General features: G+C 45.4%; 1 pseudogene across 1 annotated transcript; it reads right to left on the bottom strand.

Annotated features, from left to right (window-relative positions):
• Positions 1 to 9,312: 9,312 nt before the first annotated feature.
• On the bottom strand, positions 9,313 to 20,158 carry LOC132689989 (uncharacterized; annotated as a pseudogene). The gene is made up of 2 exons (XR_014136167.1): positions 19,695 to 20,158; positions 9,313 to 12,673 (listed from the first exon to the last, which is right to left on the bottom strand). The product of XR_014136167.1 is annotated as an uncharacterized LOC132689989 (transcript).
• Between the last annotated feature and the right edge of the window lie 947 nt (positions 20,159 to 21,105).

The following is a 21,105-nucleotide window of genomic DNA, read 5'->3' as shown; positions in this document are numbered from 1 at the left end:
GGGGTGGGAAGCTACCAATATCGAGGGCCTGGGACAGCCTCCACTGATCTCTGTGAATTCCGTAAGAGCTGCTTCAGTCATGGGAACATGTGTGAAGAGGCAAGACTTTGAGAAATGGGTCCATGGCAGGGTTCGAGGAGTTCCTGCCTCTCTGTTCCCTTCCCTAACCCCAGAGCCAGCTGATTTTAGGCTCACTGTCTCACTTCTCACTCAATGCTCAATGTTGCCTCTCACCAGCAGTGACTGATATGGGGAACAAAGGCAAAAGAAAAAAATTAAATTTCCTTACAACTCAGAGCCTACTGACAAGTCCCTGAGAGAGGCAGTGAAACCTTCCTCTACAAACTCAACTGCCTTGATGTTAATACTTTACTAGAGGTAAAAAGCAATCTTAGCTTAACATCATCCTGAACGTCCATGATCCTGTAAGTCTCCTTTAACATAAAAAATTCCTTTGGAAACTTCCTTTGTCTGTACCTTCCCAAGATGCATGTTAGCAATCATTTTCCAAGCATGAGGTCCTCTGATATATCCGTGAAGGGCCTAATGACTAAGGTGTTTGTTTGTTTGTTTGTTTTTCAAGTTTACTTCTTTCTGAGAGAGAGAGCTAGGGAGAGAGAGAGGGAGACAGAATCTGAAGCAGGCTCTGAGCTGTCAGTGCAAAGCCCAAAACGGAGCTAGAACGCAAGAGCCATGAGATCATGACCTGGGCTGAAGTTCGACTCTTAAACGACTGAGCCACCCAGGCGCCCCTCATGACTACGGTTTTATGAGGCAGCAATAAATGGTCCTGGAAACCTGGCTTCCAAATTCCTTACAGACTTCCGCTAGACCCCCTCCCAACTTGAAAGTATATAATCAGTCACCCACCACAACCCAAGTGCAGCTCTTTCTGCCCACAGGTCCTGTCGCTGTACTTTAGTAAAACCACCTATTTGCACCAAAGCCTTCTCAGGAATTTTCCTGAACATTGGCTCTGAACCCACCCCAACATTTCCACATGAGTGACCTCAAGGAACTCCGCACCCTCCTCCAATCTGCTCTTCCTTTGAACTCCTTGGGGGAGTTAAAAAAAAATTTTTTTTTAACATTTATTTTTGAGAGACAGAACGAGACTCAGCAGGAGTGGGGTAGGGGCAGAAGGGCGGGGGAGGGGGAGGGGGCAGAGACACAGAATCCAAAGCAGGTTCCAGGCTACAAGCTGTCAGCACGGAGCCAGACGCGGGACTCGAACTCACAGACCGCGAGATCATGACCTGAGCCAAAGTCGGGCGCTTAATCGACTGAGCCACCCAGGCACCCCAACCTTTGGGAAATTTTTAAATCCCAAACGGAGATTGTGTCCCTCCTTTGGCCAGAATTCTCCTTGGCGTCTAGAGTCCTCACATGAAGGGACAACCCGCCAGTGCCCCTGTGACCCCCGAGGGCAGAAGGCGAACCCCACATCCCGGATTCAACCCCCTTGAACGCCCCCTGCAGCCCTGCACCAGCCGGCCCCGCCCCAGCAGCCCACTCCCGCACCCCGTCACGCCGGCGCTCAGATACGGGGTCCCCACCCGCGAGCGCCTGCCCAGCCGGGACACCGGACCTGGGCCGCAGGGACCTGGGCCGCAGGGACGCGAGCAGGTGCCCGGCGCTGCTCGCCTGGAGGGGCGGGGGGGCGGGGCGGGGAGGGTGCGGGGGTCGCGCGTTTTACCTCAGCCGGGTCCCTGCGCGCGGCCGCCGCCATCGGACTCTGTGGGCGGGGCGGACACCCGGGCGGGCGGTCCCGTCCCGGGCGGCGGCGTCGCTGAGCCACGGATCCCTGTCTGCTCGGCGGAGACAGCGCTTCCTCCTCCCGTCCCTTCTGGGTCCCGTCACCTCGGTCCCCGGCCGGCTCTGAGGGCCCTCAGCAGGAAGGCCCATTCCCAGAGGAGCCAAATGACCGCCAAGCGGAGAACGCGGAAGTCCTCGCGCCTCACAGGAAACGCCTATTTTTCTGGGACTTCGTTAGTTACCTACACTGCAGCTCTGCGCTGAGCTTTCAGGGTGTTCTAGTGCCCTGGATCCACAGGCAGGGGCCGGGTTGGTTCCTAACTGAATTCTGGTGGAAAGGAGGAAATCCTCAGGCACTTGGAGAGGGTGACTACCGGTCCGAGAGCAGAGAGGCTTCGCACCTTACTAAAAGGGCTAGGTGAGATTTCCAGGGAGTACTGTCTGCAGCTAATCAACCAAGTGTTTGGAGACAGGATCTTGGATTCTAGAAGCTCAGCATGTTCCTAGTGACTAAAAATATTTCTAGATGCTTTACAAGTTCACAAATCCAGGGGCGCCCTGGGGTGGCTCAGTTGGTTGAGCATCCGATCTGACTCTTGATTTCAGATGAGGTCATAATCCCAGGGTCATGGGATCCAGCCCTGCGGCGGGGAGGGAGGGGGGGCTCCGCGCTGAGCATGGAGCCTACTTAGGATTCTGTCTCCTCCTCTACCCCTCTCTCCTGCTAGCGCTCTAAAATTTAAAAAAAAAAAAAAAAAAAAAAAAAAAAGGCACAAATCCAAATGCTTATATTATCCCATAGAATCATTCAAACACAAAATACATTCACTGGAAGCTGAATCTAAAGTAATCTAACCACACTCAAAATATGGTCACACATGGTAAGCCCCATGTCAGCACACCAAAATATAATTGAATTTCTTTGTTCAGCTTTCCTAGAGAAGGAATGCTTAGGTCAACCAATTAGTACTTGCCTGACCCACACGTCACCTGACTGGGCTCCAAGACTTTTCTTTGCTCCATTTAAGGAATGTAACTCTGCCTTAACCAATCAGCAAAAATGCCTTGTATGATTTGTCTGTTCCTGCTCCCTTCTGTCTATACATTCATTGGTACAGATCTCAGAGCTACTTCCTATCTGCTAGATTGGATGCTGCCCAATTCATGAATTGCCAAGTAAAGGCAGTAAGATCTTTAAAATTTACTCAGTTGAATTTTGGTTTTTAATACCAATGAACAGTACCCACTGTAGCTCAATTGCATCACTCTGAAGCTTTAAAATCATTTTTTTTCAGTCATCTTTGTGTATATTTGGTCAGCAATAAGAGAAAAAATAATCCTCATAATGACATGGCAAGGAAGATGGGGGAAGGGGCATGTTGGGCCATGCTGAAGCAGGAGTATAAAAATGGACCTTCATAGTTCCCACAGAAAACATTTCTCCTGCCTTTAATCATATACAATTTATTGAGCAACACATATCTGTTGAATCTCTCTCTCTTTATATTCTTTTTAAATAAACTCTACTCCCCCAACATGGGGCTCAAAGACAGGACCTCAACATCAAGACTCTCATGCACTACTGACCCAGCCAGGTGCCCCTCTCTCATTTTATATTCTGACATATATTCCTTTAGGAATCCGATACCAATCTCAAAAAGAGAACCAGAAAAACCATGCTGTTTGATACAGAGCAGTGACTGCAGTGTTCAAAGGTAGAGCACAAACGCAAAGGTTGTTCTGAAAACTGAGATATTGGGAATATCTTAAATCCATGATTTCATCTCTTTGCTAGGAAATTACCATCATTTCTTTTGTGGTTGCAGAGGCTGATATCCATGGGAATTGATATTATCTCAGAAAAAAAGTTGTAAAATGCAACTTACAAACAGCTAATAACAGTATCTATGTAGTTATTCAAAAGTGGTGGCAAAAGGGCACCTGGGTGGCTCAGTAGGTTGAGTGTCCAACTCTTGATATCAGCTCAGGTCTTGATCTCAGGGTCATGAGTTCAAGCCCTGTGTTGGGCTCTGCACTGAGTGTGAAGCCTACTTTAAAAAGCATGGGTGTAATATCATAGATGGTGAAAAAAGGTAATACCTCAGAGAAGTTGCAGCGATGTCTGAGAACAGATAAGAGTTAAGCTGAGCACATGAATAAAATGGTCGTTCTTAATGTTTCATTCTCCAAAATGCGAATCTTTTTCATTCTTGAGAACGTTGAACAATACCAGCATGTAGGGAGAACCAAAGAGGACATTTACAGCAGCCAGAATCATCAAAAAATAAACTGAAGCTGAGGATCGGGTGATGAGTGTGATGTACGTTTGCTACTTGTAACAATGTACCATTCTGATGGTAGATATTGATAATGGAGGAGACTATGCATGTGTAGGTGAAGAGATATAGGGAAAAATCTCAGTACTTTCTGCTTAATTTTGCTGTGAACCTAAACTGCTCCAAAAAAGAAAGTCTATTTTTAAAATGCAGAGGGATTTTGTGGGCGCCTGGGTGGCTCAGTCGGTTGAGCATCAGACTCTTGATTTTGGCTCAAGTTGTGAATGATCTCGCATTTCATGAGTTTGAGCCCCACATCGGGCTCTGCACTGACAGTGTGGAGCCTGCTTGGGATCCTCTCTCTCCCCCCCCCCCCCCCACACACACACACAAAATAAGTAAACTTAAAATGCAGAGGAATTTAAACATGTATCTACTTTTGGGGCCACCTGGGTGGCTCAGTTGGTTGAGCTTCCAACTTCAGCTCAGGTCATGATCTTGTGGTTTGTGAGTTCAGGCCTCATATCGGGTTAGCTGCTGTCAGCTTGTCAGTGAAGAGCCTGCTTGGGATCCTTGGTCCCCCTCTTCCAGCCCCTCCCCCACTTGCACTCTCCCAAAAATAAATAAATATTTTAAAATAATAATAATAAACATGTATCTATTTTTTATAAACAAGGCAGGAAATAAGTAAAAAGTTGTTGACATATCTTCATATAGGGAGGAGACATCAATCATCAGGAAGCAACAATTACCTGAATTTTATGTTATTATTTTGACATTTCAACAAATGTAAACATTTTACCTAATTATAAAACAGTAATCAAAAACATTAAAACAAAAGCAATCTTTTTAAAAATATTCTGAATACTTGGAAAATTAGTGACATTTTCACATCAAGAGAGATTTGTTTATTAGATTTAAAAAGATAAACTACAGACTCTACATCATTAGTCGATTATATCTTAAAGAAAAATACCTGAAAATATTCAAACTGTTTTCCATTATATTATTAGTAAATTAATGGCATTGACATTTTTTAAAACAAAATGTTTATTTATTTTTGAAAGAGAAAGAGACACAGAATGCAAGCGGGGGAGGGACAGAGAGAAAGGCACAGAATCTGAAACAGCTTCCAGGCTCTGAGCTGTCAGCACAGAGCCCAATGCGGGGTCCTAATCCATGACCTGTAAGATCATGACCTAAGCTGAAGTTTGATGCTTAACTGACTGAGCCATCCAGGCACCCATGGCATTGCTAATTTCAAGTATGAATGTTATTGAGAACCAAAGTTTTCATCCCAAGAGAAAAAAATGCAAATATAAGATCAAATAATTAAAATTGTGTAATTCTAAATCCAACTAGAAAAATCATTATTACTATTCTCATGAGATTCATTAAAACGAGAAGTTTTTTGAAACAGTTCTTGGTTGTTTACAATATATTAAATAAATAATTAAAAATTTTAAAAGTAAAACACATTAAATTTGGAGGGGAAGAAAATAGTAAGTCTTAATAAACCAAAAATTTAACCATGGAAAAGAAAATCAGGTGTATGGAACATCCTAATGGCATTGGTCAATTCGTATTTCATGATCATAAATCAGATTGAGTTAAAGATGGTTTGAGGAGAATGAATTCAGGAGTTAAGTTACATAGAAAATGAGCAAATGAGGCACCTGGGTGGCTCAGTTGGTTGGGTGACTGACTTTGGCTCAGGTCATGATCTCGCAGTTTTTGAGTTCGAGCCCCACGTTGGGCTCTGTGCTGACAGCTCAGAGCCTGGAGCCTGCTTCAGATTCTGTGTCTCCCTATCTCTCTGCCCCTCTCCTGCTCACACTCTGGGTCTCTCTGTCTCTCAATAATAAATAAATGTTTAAAAAAAAGTTTTTTAAAGAAAAGAAAATGAGCAAATGAGTATAAGGAGATTTCCCAGCACATTTGAATAGGAGAGAAAATATTTCTGGAGAAATACACGAATTAAAAAGAGTGCTCTCAGTCTGTTATACACCAGGTGATTCAGAGAAGCAAATATGCTAAGCAATGTACATGTATGGCCTAGTTAAAATAAGGGAAGGAGGGAAGAAGGGAGAGAGAAGACAAGAAAGAAGAGAGCAGAGAGTAAGTTCTGTGAGGTCTCTTATAACAACATTAATCCCATCATGAGGGCTTCATATACTCTCAACCTCATTTCAACTCTATTTCCCAAAGGCCCCACATTCAAATCCCATCACACTGAGGAACAGGGCTTCAACATATGAATTTAGGGTGAAGGAACATCATCCAGGCGGTGGTAATGACAAATGCAGAAGCAAAGTTCAGGCTTTCTTCCCCTCCATCTGGCTGTGCAGAACACCAAGAATCGCCATTGGCCAGAACTGTCAACTACTGTGGGGGGCTCCTCAACCACCTACTTGCACAGACCACTTGTGTTCTCTGGATCTGATCCAGCTAAATCTTGGTTATAACCAGGGGGTATACATTATACGTGTATAAACGTATACGTTTCCATAATAATGGAATATAGCAAGGCTGTTCTGGGTGCGTGATTTGATGCCTCATATTTAACCATTCTGTTCTTATGTGAGGACAGTGACACAACAGGAATTGTTTCAAAATGATGTAGAAATCTGGACTTCAGGTGGCATGGACATCCTCCAGAGAGGCAGGAGCATGCATGGTGATTCTCTGGCTAGGGACTGCCCGAAACCAAGCACTGGACATCTTCCCACCACCAATGCCTTCAGTTCCAAGGGGTCTGTTAGGTCATGTGGCCTGAGTGGCAGGACTGCTCACCACAACCAGGACATTCTGGAGTCCCTTCCTACTCTAGGATCCCCTCAATGCTGACCATCTTCCATGTCCCCTGTTTTATCAGCTCTATTTCTAGTTGACAAAAAGTTGTCTTTTAAAGTTAAAGGAAGTTACCAGGTACTGCGCTTCCTTTTTTTTTTTTTCAAGAAGATTCAAGAAACACTTTGGAGAATGACGAAAATTAAAAGGACTGATTAAGCCAATTGTTGGTGAGGATCTGGATAAGCTAAAATTCTCAAACCATACTGGTGCTGGTGAGACTGTAAAATTGTCTAACCACTTTAAAAACAGTCTGACAGTTCCTTAACAATAGATACACTCACCTATCATCTGTATGAGTGATTATACTCTTAGGTCTTAACTTCAAGGAAATGAAACAAATTCCCACATAAAGACTTAATATAAAATATAAATGTCTGTGGCAACATTATCTCTAACAGCCAAAACACCAGAAACAACCACATGTCAATTAGCAGATGAATATATAAATAGATTGTGTTCTATACGTACAATAGAATATTTAGGGAAACACACACACACACAACCAAGCAAAAAATCCCAAAGCTACTTATACACCATATGCACAAGGATGAATCTCAAAATAATTATGCAGTAGGAAACAGACCACACAACAAAAAATAAAGATTCAATTGATATAAAATTCTAGAAAAGGCAAACTAATCTATACTGAAGTAAACAGTTGTCGGGAAAGGAAAACCATGGAAGACAGCAAGAGAGAAATTGTCAAGGGGCAGGAGGTAATATTGGGAAGGAAGGATAAGTTCATCATTTTGTTCGTGAAAATGGTTGCACCAGTGTGTGTTTGTTCTCATTTCCACAATCAACAAACTTGCAGGGATGATGGAGAAGGTGGTTGTCTCCAAGCCAGGCTGTGTCTGCCTTGTCACACCCGATCCACGGACACTGCGTGACTGAACGTGTGTCTCAAACACCAGCTTTGGCATAACCCTGTCGCATGCCCATCTCACACGTCTCTATGTAGTATGTGTGTTTTTTTTTTTTTAATTTTTTTTAACGTTTATTTATTTTTGAGACAGAGAGAGACAGAGCATGAACGGGGGAGGGTCAGAGACAGAGGGAGACACAGAATCGGAAGCAGGCTCCAGGCTCTGACCAGTCAGCACAGAGCCCAACACGGGGCTCGAACTCACGGACCGCGAGATCGTGACCTGAGCCGAAGTCGGACGCTTAACTGACTGAGCCACCCAGGCGCCCCAGTATGTGTGTTTTCCTATGGCCACACCTGCTGTTGTGTGTCAGCACCTTCCTTTTCACCACGGGCCTATGGCCTTTTACAAATGCAGGTTCTGTCTCATGCTTGTCAAACTTGTTTTGTGGACAGGGTGGTATATGTGTATGTGGGTCCAGGCTGTCTTGAGGAGCATCAGCATCCCACACCTGTCCTCAGGCTGGAAGTGGGGCCTCCACAGGTTTGTCAGTACCACACACCTGTCACAGAGAGCTGCTGGGATGTATATTTCTCTAGACTATGCTGCAGTGTAACAGGTGCATATTTGTCATATACTGGGGCATATGGTATCTGAAATGTTTGGGTTTCCAGGCAGAGAGGACATGTCCTCGCAAACACCGTATGAGCTTCCAGGTATATCACCAACACACTCATCTGGGACTACAGCTCTCTGATCCATCTCATTTATATCTAGTTTATGAGAAATTTAGGGAAAGGGTAACCAAATTAAACTGCATCAGATATGCAAAAAAGACAAATCCAGAATGTGACAAATGCTAATGGACAAATGATTCAGGAACTTCAAGAATAAATAAGAATAAAAAAAGGTTAAAAAAAAACATTAGCTATAAGTTAAAAGAGAATTATGAGACAGAACTACTTAAGTCATAGATACATTTTGGAACCCGATTGCAACCAACCTGCCTTAAAAAGCAAGCACAGGAGTACCTGGGTAGCTCAGTTGGTTAAGCATCTGACTCTTGATTTCGGTTCTGGTCATGATCTCACAGTTCATGAGACTGAGTCCCACATCGGGCTCTGCACAGCCTGCTTGGGATTCTCTCACCCTCTCTCTGCCCCTACCCCACTTATGCTCGCTCACTCTCTCTCTCTCTCTCTCTCTCAAAATAAATAACCATTAAAAAAAAGGAGCACATATTTTAGATAATAGAAAAAATTGGGCATTGAAAAAATTTTATTGTACTTTAAATATTTTTTGAACAAGTTGTTGAGGCCTTTAAACTTGAAAATGTGTTCTGCAGATTATGCATTAAGAGAGATGTCAGGGTGCCTGGGTGGCTCAGTTGGTTAAGCCTCTGACTCTTGATTTCAGCTCAGGTCATGATCTTTCGATTTGTGAGTTCAAGCCCCACATCAGGCTCTGCACTAAGCCTGCGCAGAGCCTGCTTGGGATTTTCTCACTGCCTCTCTCTCTGTCCATCCCATGCTTGCATGTACTCTGTCTCAAAATAAATAAAAACATTTAAAAAAAATTATAAAGACAGATAAGATGTCAAGATTAGAAGTAAAACAGCATAGCAATGTGCATCATAATAGCAGAAACAAGAATGATGAAATGATAAATGATGGAAAACTGGGGAAAAGTTTATGGAACTTCATAACACAGTCCTTTCCTTTATGTATATATTTGAAAATATCCATTATAAAAGGTAAAATATGTCCTTGATTCAGTAACTTTATAAATTAAGGATGGATTATGAAGGGCAAGAAGGAACTTTTAGTCTCAAAAGTTTAAGAATACCAAAACACAAATCGTATGCTTTAAATATACAACAATTTATTACAAGACAACTATATAGTCAATACTCATTTTTCATGGATTTTGTTATTTATAAATTTGCCTACTTGCTAAAATTTGAAGCTATAAAATCAATACTCACACTTTTATACCTACCCAGACACATGCAGAGCTACAAAAAATTTGAGTCACCTGATGTGCATGAGATCTACAAGGCCACAGGATGCCTTCTCATTCACACTGAAAACAAGTGTTCTTCTCATGATCTCCTTATTGACATACTTGCAGTTTTTATGATTTTGTGGTTCCAAATGGCCTCCAAGCCTAGTACCTAAGTGCTGTCTGATATTCTTAAGCACAAGGAATGTGCCTTAAAGAAAATACATGTTAGGTAAATATTGGTTAGGCATGAGTTACAGTGCTGTTGGCCATGAATTCAATGTTATTCAATCAACAATATACAGTAAATGAGTTGCATTTAAACAGAAACACATGTAGGGGGGGCCTGGGTGGCTCAGTCAGTTGAGCGTCTGACTCTTGGTTTTGGCTCAAGTCAAGATCTCACAGTTTTGTGAGTTTGAGCCCTGCACTGGGTTATGCACTGGCAGTGCAGAGACTGCTTGGGATTCTCTTTCCCTCTCTCTCTGCTCCTCCCGCACTCCCACTGTCTCTGTATAAAATAAATTTTTTTAAAAATATGTTAAACAGAAACACACGTAAAACAATGTTATGTATTGACTGACTGATGAAAATGTGACCAGAGGCCCTTAGGAACCTTATTTCCCCAGGAACAACGGCTCTGTATTCACTAATTCAGTGCTCCCAGTAACTTTCTAGAACATAACTGTCAAGAATAACAAGAACTGACTGTACTTCAATAAACCTGTTAAAAGAGCAAAGTAATTCTTAAAATTTGTGACTTCCTAATTATTTTACTATGTTTTTATATGTTCTTGGCATTATTCATGGCTACCTATCAAGTCCAGTGAAAACAGAATATGCTGTGGTACAAAGAAATTTGTATCTTTGTCCCCTCTCAGTCTGCCCTAACAAAATACCAGGCTAGTTGGCTTAAACAGCAGAAATTTATTTTCTCACGCTTTAGAGGTTAGAACTCCAAGACCAAGGTGCCATCAGGATTGATTTGTGATGAGGCCACTCTTCCTGACTTACAGACAACCATCTTTATTAGATGGTCTGTCTTTTGCTAATGGAGAGAGAGAAAGAGCACACAAAAGTACACAAGGGCCACACCTTCTAGTATCTCCTCTTCTTAAAAGGACGCCAGTCACATTGGATTAGGACCCCATCTTTATGATCTCATTTATCCTTAATTATCTCAATAAAAAAGTCACATCTGAAATACTTACATTAGGGATTAGGACTTGAACATACGAATTTTGAGGGGACACAATGCAGTCTATAACAGACTTACCTGTATTATGTAAAGGGCTTTATTCCTTGTGGATATTCTGGTGTTTTAGGAGAGACAGTTGAAGGTAAATGATTTTCCATGTTCACTACATCCATAAGGTCTTTCTCTAGTGTGAACTCTCTGATGATTAATGAGGTTAGAACTCTGGCTAAAGGATTTCCCACATGTACTGCATACATAAGGCCTTTCCCCAGTATGAACTCTTTGGTGCTTAATGAGGCTAGAGCTGTGGCTAAAGGATTTCCCACATTCACTGCACTCATTAAGGCCTTTCCCTCATGTGAACTCTCCAGTGTAGAAGGAGCATAGAGCCATGGCTAAGTGATTTCCCACATTCCCCAGAATCAAAAGGCCTCACTCCAGTGTGAATTCTCCAGTGTGTAATGAGGTAGGATTTGTAGCTAAAGAATTTCCCACATTCACTACACTCAAATGGCCTGTCTCCAGTGTGAACTCTCTGGTGCTGAATGAAGTTGGACAAGTTGGTAAATAATTTTCCACATTCATCACATTTGTGAGGTCTCAAACAAGTGTGAATTCTCTGATGTTGAAAGAATCGGTAACTAGAGATAAAGAATTTCCCACATTCACTGCACTCATAAGATCTTTCTCCAGCATGAACTCTCTGGTGTTTAATAAGGTGAGAACTCTGGCTAAAGGATTTCCCACATTCCCCTCCCTCATAAGGCCTTTCTCCAGTGTGAATTCTCTGGTATTTAATGAGACTGGAGCTGTGGCTAAAGGCTTTCCCACCTTCACTGCTCTCATAAGGCCTTGTTCCAGTATGAATTCTCTGGTGAGTAATGAGGTCAGATTTGCAGCTAAAGAATTTCCCACATTCACCACAATCATATGGCTTTTTACCAGTGTGAACTCTCTGATCATAATGAAATTGTACTTCTTGCTAAATAATTTTCTGCATTCATCACATTCATGAGGTCTTAGCCTAGTGTGAACTCTCTGGTGTTGAATGAGGCCAGAGCTTTGCCTAAAGGATTTCCCACACTCCCCACACTTATAAGGCTTTTCTCTAGTGTGAACTTTCAAATGGTCATGGAGGCTACAGCTTTTGCTAAAGGATTTCCCACATTCACTGCAGCTATAACATCTTTCCCTCGTGAGGACTTGTTGGTGCTGAATAAACGTGTGTTTGGGGCTAAAAGTTCTCATGCAGTCTCCCTGGTTACAATGACAGTTTACATTGTGGAAGGCCACCACACACTCAGTTACACTGTTTGACTTCTCCCCAGTGTGAGTGACCTGTTGCCAGAGAAAGTTGAGCTGGCCAAGAAGTCCTTCCTAATTTCTTTGCAGGTAAAGGGCTTCACTGACATCGAATTTGCAGTTCTCTAAAAGCAAGGCTCCGCCCATATTGCTTCTGAAGTGTTTCTCTCCAATGTGCTGCTAATGGTGCTGATGAAGGTTTGCAGTGTCATGAAATTATTTTCCAAATGCCCCACATATGTACAATTTCTGCTTATGATGAGTGTCCTGGTGCTCGATCAAATGCAAAATGTCTCTCAAGATGGGTCCACAAATCTTCTGGGGAGACATACCTGCTTTGGAAGTCCCGTCCTGTGACAATACTCTCGCAGAAATGCACTGCTCAAAACATATGGCCTTATCCTCCACTCCACACCGACAACCTGAAGGAAAGAAACATTGATGAAGTGCATGTTGACTCTGGTGAGAAGGGGAAACCTGTAGAAAAGTTTTCTGACCAACCCAGGAATGAATCAGTGGGACTATTCTGAGGACCAGAGATCTGGGTACAGATTGTGGATGGGCAGCTTATCAGAACTGGGCCTCTAAAGATCATGGGATGGGGGAGGCCACACAAGGTAAAAGACACAACCATGGGGTGCAATACAGGAAGGAGCAGCATGCAGCATGGTCTACTACTTGTCCCTCTACAAACAACATTCAGCATATCTTGTCTTCTGCTGCCGTGGGTGTGTTAGGTAGAAGAATGTGTTCAGGCAGGAAAATGTGAATGCAACAGAGCAGCTGGTATGTGATGACTGTCTATGTGCACACACCATGACCCAACATGTAGACGCCAGTGTTAGAGCGCTCCAGGCAGAGCAATAACAAGTGAGATGGAGTCCACCAATGTGGGGGAATAACCCTGCTCTGGAAGTAAGAGTAGAAGCAATAAACAGCAGACATGACAGTTGGCAGTGTCAAGAATGGGAAAGGCACTAATAAGGTTTAGTCACCACTGTCATTACACCACAATATCAAACAATAAGTTTCTGATATGATTTGAACACAGCCCTGACACTGTGCCTCCCCCAGGGCCAGGTTCCCATTGAGCTCATCTTGCTGGGGCTGGATTCATGCTATGGACTCAATGTTTGTGTGTCTGCAAAATTCTCACGGTGAAATCTTAACCCTCAAGGTGATGGTATTAGGAGGTGTGTGTGGCCTGTGGCAGGTGATTAGATCATGAGGGTGAAGTCCTCATGAACGGGATTAGTGCCTTTGTAGAAGTGACTCTAGAGAGCCCTCTCATGCTCTTTCTGCCATGTGAGGACATGGGTACAAGATGGCCATTTATGAACCAGGAAGAGGCCCTTACCACTGAATCTGCCAGTACCTCCACTGAGGGCTGCCCAGACATCAGACTTGTGAAATACATATTTCTGTTCTAAACACCCAGCCTATGTTAGTTTGTTATAGCAGTTGAAGTGGGCCAAAACAGAAATTGGTACGAGAAGCGGGGGCCTGCTGCAACAAATACCTAAGAAAGTGTTAGCAGCTTTGACACTGGGAGGTGGTGGGTAGGCTGGAAGAGCTTTGTGGAGTGTACCAGCAAAGGCCAATACTGTCACGAAGGGAGTGCTAACAGCAATTCTCATGACACTTTAGGAAGAGGAGAGTTGTACAGAAAGTTTCCATCATCTTAGATGATACTTAAGTGATCATGAACAGAATGTTGGTAGAAATACGGACGGACTTCACCAGAATGGTGGAGGAAATAAGGAACATGTTATTGGACAATGGATATAAAAGGATGAATTTTGTTCATGTTCTAGTATTTTGGTTTTTTTTAGTTTTTTTAAAAAAAAGTTTTTTTTAACGTTTTATTTATTTTTGAGACAGAGAGAGACAGAGCATGAACGGGGAGGGGCAGAGAGAGAGGGAGACACAGAATCAGAAGCAGGCTCCAGGCTCTGAGCCATCAGCCCAGAGCCCGACGCGGGGCTCGAACTCACGGACCGCGAGATCGTGACCTGAGCTGAAGTCGGCCGCTTAACCGACTGAGCCACCCAGGTGCCCCCATGTTCTAGTATTTTGTAGAAGTAAAATGTAAAAGCAATTAAACTGGATATTTAGCTGGGAAAATTTCTAAGCAAAGTATTGAAGGAGTTGCTTGGTTCTTCTTGAATGTTTATAGTAAAATGTAATTAGAACTGATTTGAAGATGGGACGGTTAAGCAAAAAGGAACCAGAACTTGGGGAGCCTGGGTGGCTCAGTTGGTAAAGCGTCTGACTTCGGTTCAGGTCACGATCTCACGGTTCATGAGTTCCAGCCACACGTTGGGCTCTGTGATGGCAGCTCAGAGCCTGGAGCCTGCTTCAGATTCTGTGTCTCCCTCTCTCTGCCCCTTACCGACTCATACTCTGTCTCTCTCTCTCAAAAGTAAATAAACATTAAAAAAAAATTTTTTTTAAGGAACCAGAACTTAAAGATGTGGAAAATTCTCAGCCTATCCACATTGAAAAAAAATGAAAAAGCAGTTTTCTTAAGAAAACACTAAGGACGTGGGCAAGTGACTGATAAGGGTATCAGAATGCATATGAACCAGACGTTATCAGCCACCTCCATAGAAGCCAGGTGCTATTCCTCAAGACAAGGGAAGAATGACACCCTCCTGCCCAGCACCTCAGGGTCATCAGACCCTCAGGGCTGCCATTCCCACCAACAGACCAGAGTATGGGCCAGTGGGGTAGAGTGATTTCATTGGGGGTGGGGGGGGGAGAGGGTCCACTTCCCTGGTTCAGGCGGGCCAGATGTGCCTACCGGGGCTTCAGGAAGGGGCTCTGGCAGAGAGCTGTAGTGTGCTCGACAGAGAGAGGGGGCCAATATTCAGAATAGTAGGGCCAGGACCCAAAGCGATAGAGTCACCAGCTTATAGTTCCAGTTTGAGAAGAGCTACAGTCATGAAATCCCAATCCAGGAGAGCACCAGAGGCAGGACTGCTGCCTACGAGAGCCTTGGAGGTGGGACTGCTGCTCCGTGGACCCGGATGGCACACCATGGAACCATAAAGTATTCTTCAGGCTTAAGGTTTAATGAAAGTTGCCTGTGTGTTTTGAACTTATTTGCCATCTATCACTTCTCTTTCTCATTTCTTCCTTTTGGAACAGGAATATCTACTCTACCTCTGTTCCACCACCATAGTTCATAAGCACGTAACTTGTTTGGTTATATAGGTTCACAGCTGGAAAGAAATTTGTTGCAGGACAAATCATACCTCAAGTTTCACCCACACCTGATACAGATGATATTTAGATAAGACTTTAGAATTCAAAGTTGATGCTAGAACTAGTTAAGATTTGGGGGCTGCTGGAATGGGATGAATGCATTTTGCATGTGAGAAAGACATGAATTTTAGGAGCCAGGGGTGGAATGCTATGGACTGAAAGTCTGTGTCCCCCCAAAGTGCATGCTGAAATTCTAACCCTCAATGTGATGCTATTAGGAGGTGGGACTCCGTGAGGGGATGAAGGTAGAGCCCTCATGAATGAAATTAGTGCCCTTATAAATGAGACCCCAGAGAGCTCCCTAATGCCTTTTACTATGTTAGGACACAAAGAGAAGGCAGCAGCTATTAACCAGGAACAAGGTCCTCAGCAGAACTAGACCATGCTGGTGCCTTGATCTGGACTTCCCAGCCTCCAGAAGTGTGAGGAATAAATGTATGTTTAACGACCCAGCCATGTTGGTTTTTTTACAGCAGCATGAAGACAATTCATTTCCATCCTGTGAACCACAGGAGCTCTCCACCTCACCCCCAAAATAAGCAACTACACAGGACCTGGGTGATACAAGGATTCAGGGAAAGACAGAAGGGCACCAAAGATGGGCCCAGAACAACTCAGCACGTGATATACCGCAGGAAAGAAAACTAACAAAGAGAGCTTCAGAGGAGGGTCTTGTAAGAATAGATTCTGATCCACGAGTAGTGACTGTCAGTAATAACAACACCTGGCACCGGCAAGCATGAAGAAATGTCGGCTAGAGGAAGGAAGGACACCTAGGCACACATGTGCCTTGGATCTGCACAAAATCACCTGGCCTGTGAGAAAGTAAGCAACGTAGGATTCATTAGGATGACTGCATCCTGACCCTCCTGACCCTGCATCCTTCCCTGGGAGTCTGCAGGGAAGCAGGTGCTAGGGCTGCTAAAGGACAGAAGAGGGCAGTGCACATACCTTTGCCCAACCAACCACAGCACCTACCCAGGAAACTGAGGAAGGAAGCAATGCCCATGATCCTGGTGGGAGAATACAGCTGTCCCTTGGGAAAGAGGAAGGGCAAAAAGTATCTTAGGGCACAGGGGTAGGTTTAAGAGTCTTACCCAGGGAGGTCTTAAGTGCCAAGTTCTCCAGCATCACATTGTGGTACAGGCACATCTGAGCCTCATCAAGGAGACCCCATTCCTCCCAGGAAAAGTACACAGTCAAGTCCTTGAAGATCACAGTGCCCTGCTGCGATGGTGACAAATGAACCACAGACAGTCCACTTCTAAGGAGACACAATCCCTTCCCCTACACATCTACAGCATGCCCACCCTCCTTCCAAGCTCCCCAACTCAGAGGAGAAACTATGCCCTGGCACCACTGGTACCACTGTGTCTTCATGGGCCCATTAATCATGGAGTCCAGACATTAGCAACAAGAGGCAGGTGGACAAATGTGTATCTAAGTTGTAGGCCTGGCATACAGGGATCCAGCTGCTCGTATTATCCTGTTACGGCCAAGGTCTCAACACCAGGTCCTGGGACCATCAGGTATGCTCTCTCTCCAAGGACACATCATTCTTTATAGGGCACATCCCCTACATCTCTGGAACCCACGGCCACATGCCCACGGCCACCAACACCTCATTGGCCCACTCCATGTGGCCAGGCATGTCCCTGAACTCTCCACACATTATTTGTGTTTTATTCAGCATCTCTTCATCCCACTGGTGAGGGTGGATTTCCCACCCTACAGTTATGGAGATGGCCAAACATGAAATCTGACGCTGGCCAGATGAGAGCAACAGCAATTTATTAAGCACACATACGCACAGCATAGGAGTGAGACAATGCTACACCACACAGGGCCACACGGAGGTGGTACTCCAGAAGAGAATGAAGAACAGAGTCACCAGGGGCTCTGAGATGTAAGCTTTGTAGTATCAAGAAGTAGTGTACCTTAGTTCCCATGGGAAGAGGTGACTGGCTTGTCACGTAAGTCCATGGATTGGTAGGAAACTGAGACCTGCTGCAGAGAGATACACTGGAACTGCTCTAGTCTTCTTGATAAAAAAGGGGTGTTTGGTTTGGAGAGCTGACCCACAGGAGCAGGGTGGGGATGGGAACTTGCACTCAGGCCATATTAGCCATCCCATTTTCACCATATTTTAAGGGTATCCATAATAGATCTTAATTTTAGGCCTATGCTAAACTTGGCAGATGGCATCCAGACTATGCTTGACCTATCCAAACAGGATCCAGTATCATCTCAGACATCCTATGGCTTCCTTAGTGGTCATAGCACCAAAGTCTACAAAGATCTCCCTTCCTGGTTCCATCCTTGCCTCAGACTCAACCACACAGAACCACGGATGGCTCTCAGATACCCGTGGCCCTCTTCCACTTCTGGGCTGCCCCTGTTGTCCTCTCAATAGTCACTGCCTACTCCTCATTCAAAGCTCAGCCCATTGGTGGCCCACTCCGGTTCTAGTGACTCTTACCGATGACCACATGTGCTCCTGACCCTCTTGTTCAAGATGAATGAAATACCATAAGCCCCATAAAAGTTCCTACAAAATCCTGGTGTGTAGAGAGTGGTGAATAGGCACCTGCTCTGACCTGAGACCTTGCCTCATTCTCGGCCTCTCTATCCAGCTCATGTCCACACTTCTCTTGGAAGCCTTGGCCACCTGCCAGACAACACTGTCGCTGGGGCCGGCCCCTCCCCACTTTCCCATCCCTCTACCCCCACTGATAACCACTTGCCTCCCTCATCTGTGTTTGCAAAGCTTGGTAACACCAGCCAGGTAGGTATCCAGGCCAGAGACCCAGGCCTCTGCCTCCACCCATCCCTTCAGCTCCCTTTAGAGCTTTACATCATAGCTTGAAGATCACCCCTCCTAAATGTGACCAACATTCGTTCACTGGGTTCCACAGAGCAGCCACCACATTTTGGATGCTTTCATCCTGAATCACTCCCCATATTTCAGACCTACGTATTCAGCTGCCCACTTAAAGGCCTCCCCTTAGTGGTCTCCAAAACATTTCAGACACTTAACAGGGTTAAAACACAGTTCCTGATATCCCCAGTGAATACTGCTCCTATAACCAAGTTCCTCATGGCAGATGATGGAACTTCCATCCCTACTTTTTTAAGTTTATTTACTTATTTATTGTGAGAAAGAGTGAGAAAGAGAGAGCACATGTGCATAGGGGAGGGGCAGAGAGAGAGGGAGAAAGAGAGAGAGAATCCCAAGCAGGCTCCGCACTGTCAGCAAAGAGCCTGACTCCTGGATCAATCTCATGAGCCATGAGATCATGACCTGAGCTGAAATCAAGAGAAGGCTGCTTCACCAACAGAGCCACCCAGGCACCCCCCTTCCCTACTTCAAGACCAAAACCCATCTCTGAACTCTGTTTCACACCTTCAGCGTTCACATCAGAAAATCTAGTTGCCCCTTTAAAAACACAGATCCAGAATCCAACCATATCTCAGCTCTGACTGGGCCACTGACATTCACCTGGACTTCGGCAGTAGCCTCCACCCTGATCGTCCTTCCTCCTTCTCAAGCCCAGCTTTTGCCTCCTAATACTGCATCCAGTTGCAGCCTGTGAAGACCCTGGTTAAGATCGCCTCCCTCTTCTGATGCAAACTTCGCACTACCTCCAGAGTAGACACCCAAGTTTTCAGGCAGTCACTGCAGTCCTGACTCCTATCCCCCTGCTCTTTGTTCCCACCTGAAAGAAAGTCTTGTGGTTTCCTGATTATTCTGAGCTCAGTATTACCTCTAAGAATTTGCACATCCTGGTATCAAATCTAGGAATAAACTTCCACATGTGTTTACACTGACCGCTGGAACAGGCACACCTCCATATAACCCCTGGCATGGACTTAGGACCCTATTTTGGGGTCCCTAGGCCCAAAGACGAGTGAAGACCACTGGAGTCCCAAGACACCACAATCCACAGGACATGCGGTTCAGGGTGAGGGACTGAGACGCCCTCCAGTCCCTGGAGTTCCAGAGCCGCTTCTGAAGCCATGGGAAATGTGGAAAAAGACTGGCCTTGGATGAATGAGTCCATGGTGGGGTTCGATGGACTCAGGTCTCCCTGTACCCCTGCCCGGTCCTGAAAAGGAGACAGGTGACCTCGTGCTGGCTGCTCAACCTGAGGCACAGATCTCAATATCGCCGCTCACCATGCGTCCCGCACCCGGTCACGTCGGCGCTCAGACACGGGGCCCCCGCCCTCGAGCTCCTCCCCTGCCCGGGCACCGGGACCTGGGCCGCAGGGACGCGAGCAGGTGCCCCGCGCTCGGGCCTCGAGGGTCTGCGTGGGGAGAGGGCGGGGAGGGCCGGGGGCCGCGCGTTCACCTGGGCGAAGGGGATACTCTGTGGGCGGAGGGGACACTCGGCCCCGGCGCCGGGCAGCCCGGCGGCGTCGTCGAGCCACAGACCCCTGGCTGCGCGCCGAGGTCGGCTCCTCCCCTCGCGCCTTCTCGGTCAGTTCTCTTGGTCCCAACCCCAACGCTCCTAACCCTCGACCCGGGTGACAACACTCCAGCGTAGCCAAAGTAATTACTAGAAAGACGCCGGAAGTCTCTCCCCGACGTTTTGTGCCCCCTACCAAACGGCAATTTTCTGGGTCTTAATTGGCTGGGCACCGCTGTCTCTCCGCCCCCCCCCCCCCCCCCCGGTTCCGTCGCAGAACTTTCTGGACAATGTAGTTCTCATAGAGCCTCAGACTGCGCGTAAGGGCGCTCGTACCTCACCTCCAATCGAAAAGGCCCAGCTCCGCCGCGAGGGGCGCTGGGAAACGGCGAGTCCAGGTCCCGGGGCGGAGGAGGGTCTTAGCTCCTTCTTAAAGAGGCGGTACTGAGATTTCTGGATAGTCTGGCAGCAACGGATCATTTATTTAGAGACCTGTCGTTTTAGAGTCCCTGAAACTCAGCATGCTCTCAGAAGCTAAACATATTCTTCCAGATGTTCCCAAAAGCTACAGATCCAGATGCACATATTATTTCAGAGTTAGTCACAAAATGTGTCCAATGGTAGAGGAAACTAATAAAAATTACCGTACTGTAATTCAAACGTATGAGCTCTGAAGAATTAGAGCCAGTTTTAGAAACTGAAATATATGTGGGACGCCTGGGTGGCTCAGTTAGTTAAGCACCTGACTTCGGCTCAGGTCATGATCTCACAGTTCGTGGGTTGGAGCTGCACGTCAGGCTCTGTGACGGCAGCTCGGAGCCTGGAGCTTGCTTTGGATCCTGTGTCTCCCTCTGTCTCTGTTCCTCCTCCATTCTCATTCTCTCTCATTCTCTCTCTCTCTCTCTCTCTCTCTCTCAAATAAAGATTTTTTTTTTTTTTTAAGAAAAAAAGAAAAGAAACTGAACTGTATGTTCAATTAGAGACAAGAGGAATGCTCCAGATAGGGGCATGACAAGAAAGATGGAGGAGGATGTTGTGCCAGCCTGAAGCAGGACTACAAAAATGGATCTGTAGAATGTATGGTGTCCAGTTTGGTGGGCAACACTTTTATCCATTCACATTTCCTATTCAATGTCCTTACATTCACTTCAAGATCTGACATTGATCTCAAAAAGGGAA

The sequence above is a fragment of the Panthera onca genome, chromosome E2 (assembly GCF_046562875.1).
Source record: "Panthera onca isolate mPanOnc1 chromosome E2, mPanOnc1 haplotype 2, whole genome shotgun sequence".
Lineage (NCBI taxonomy): Eukaryota > Metazoa > Chordata > Mammalia > Carnivora > Felidae > Panthera > Panthera onca.
This window is presented reverse-complemented; position numbering and strand designations above follow the sequence as displayed.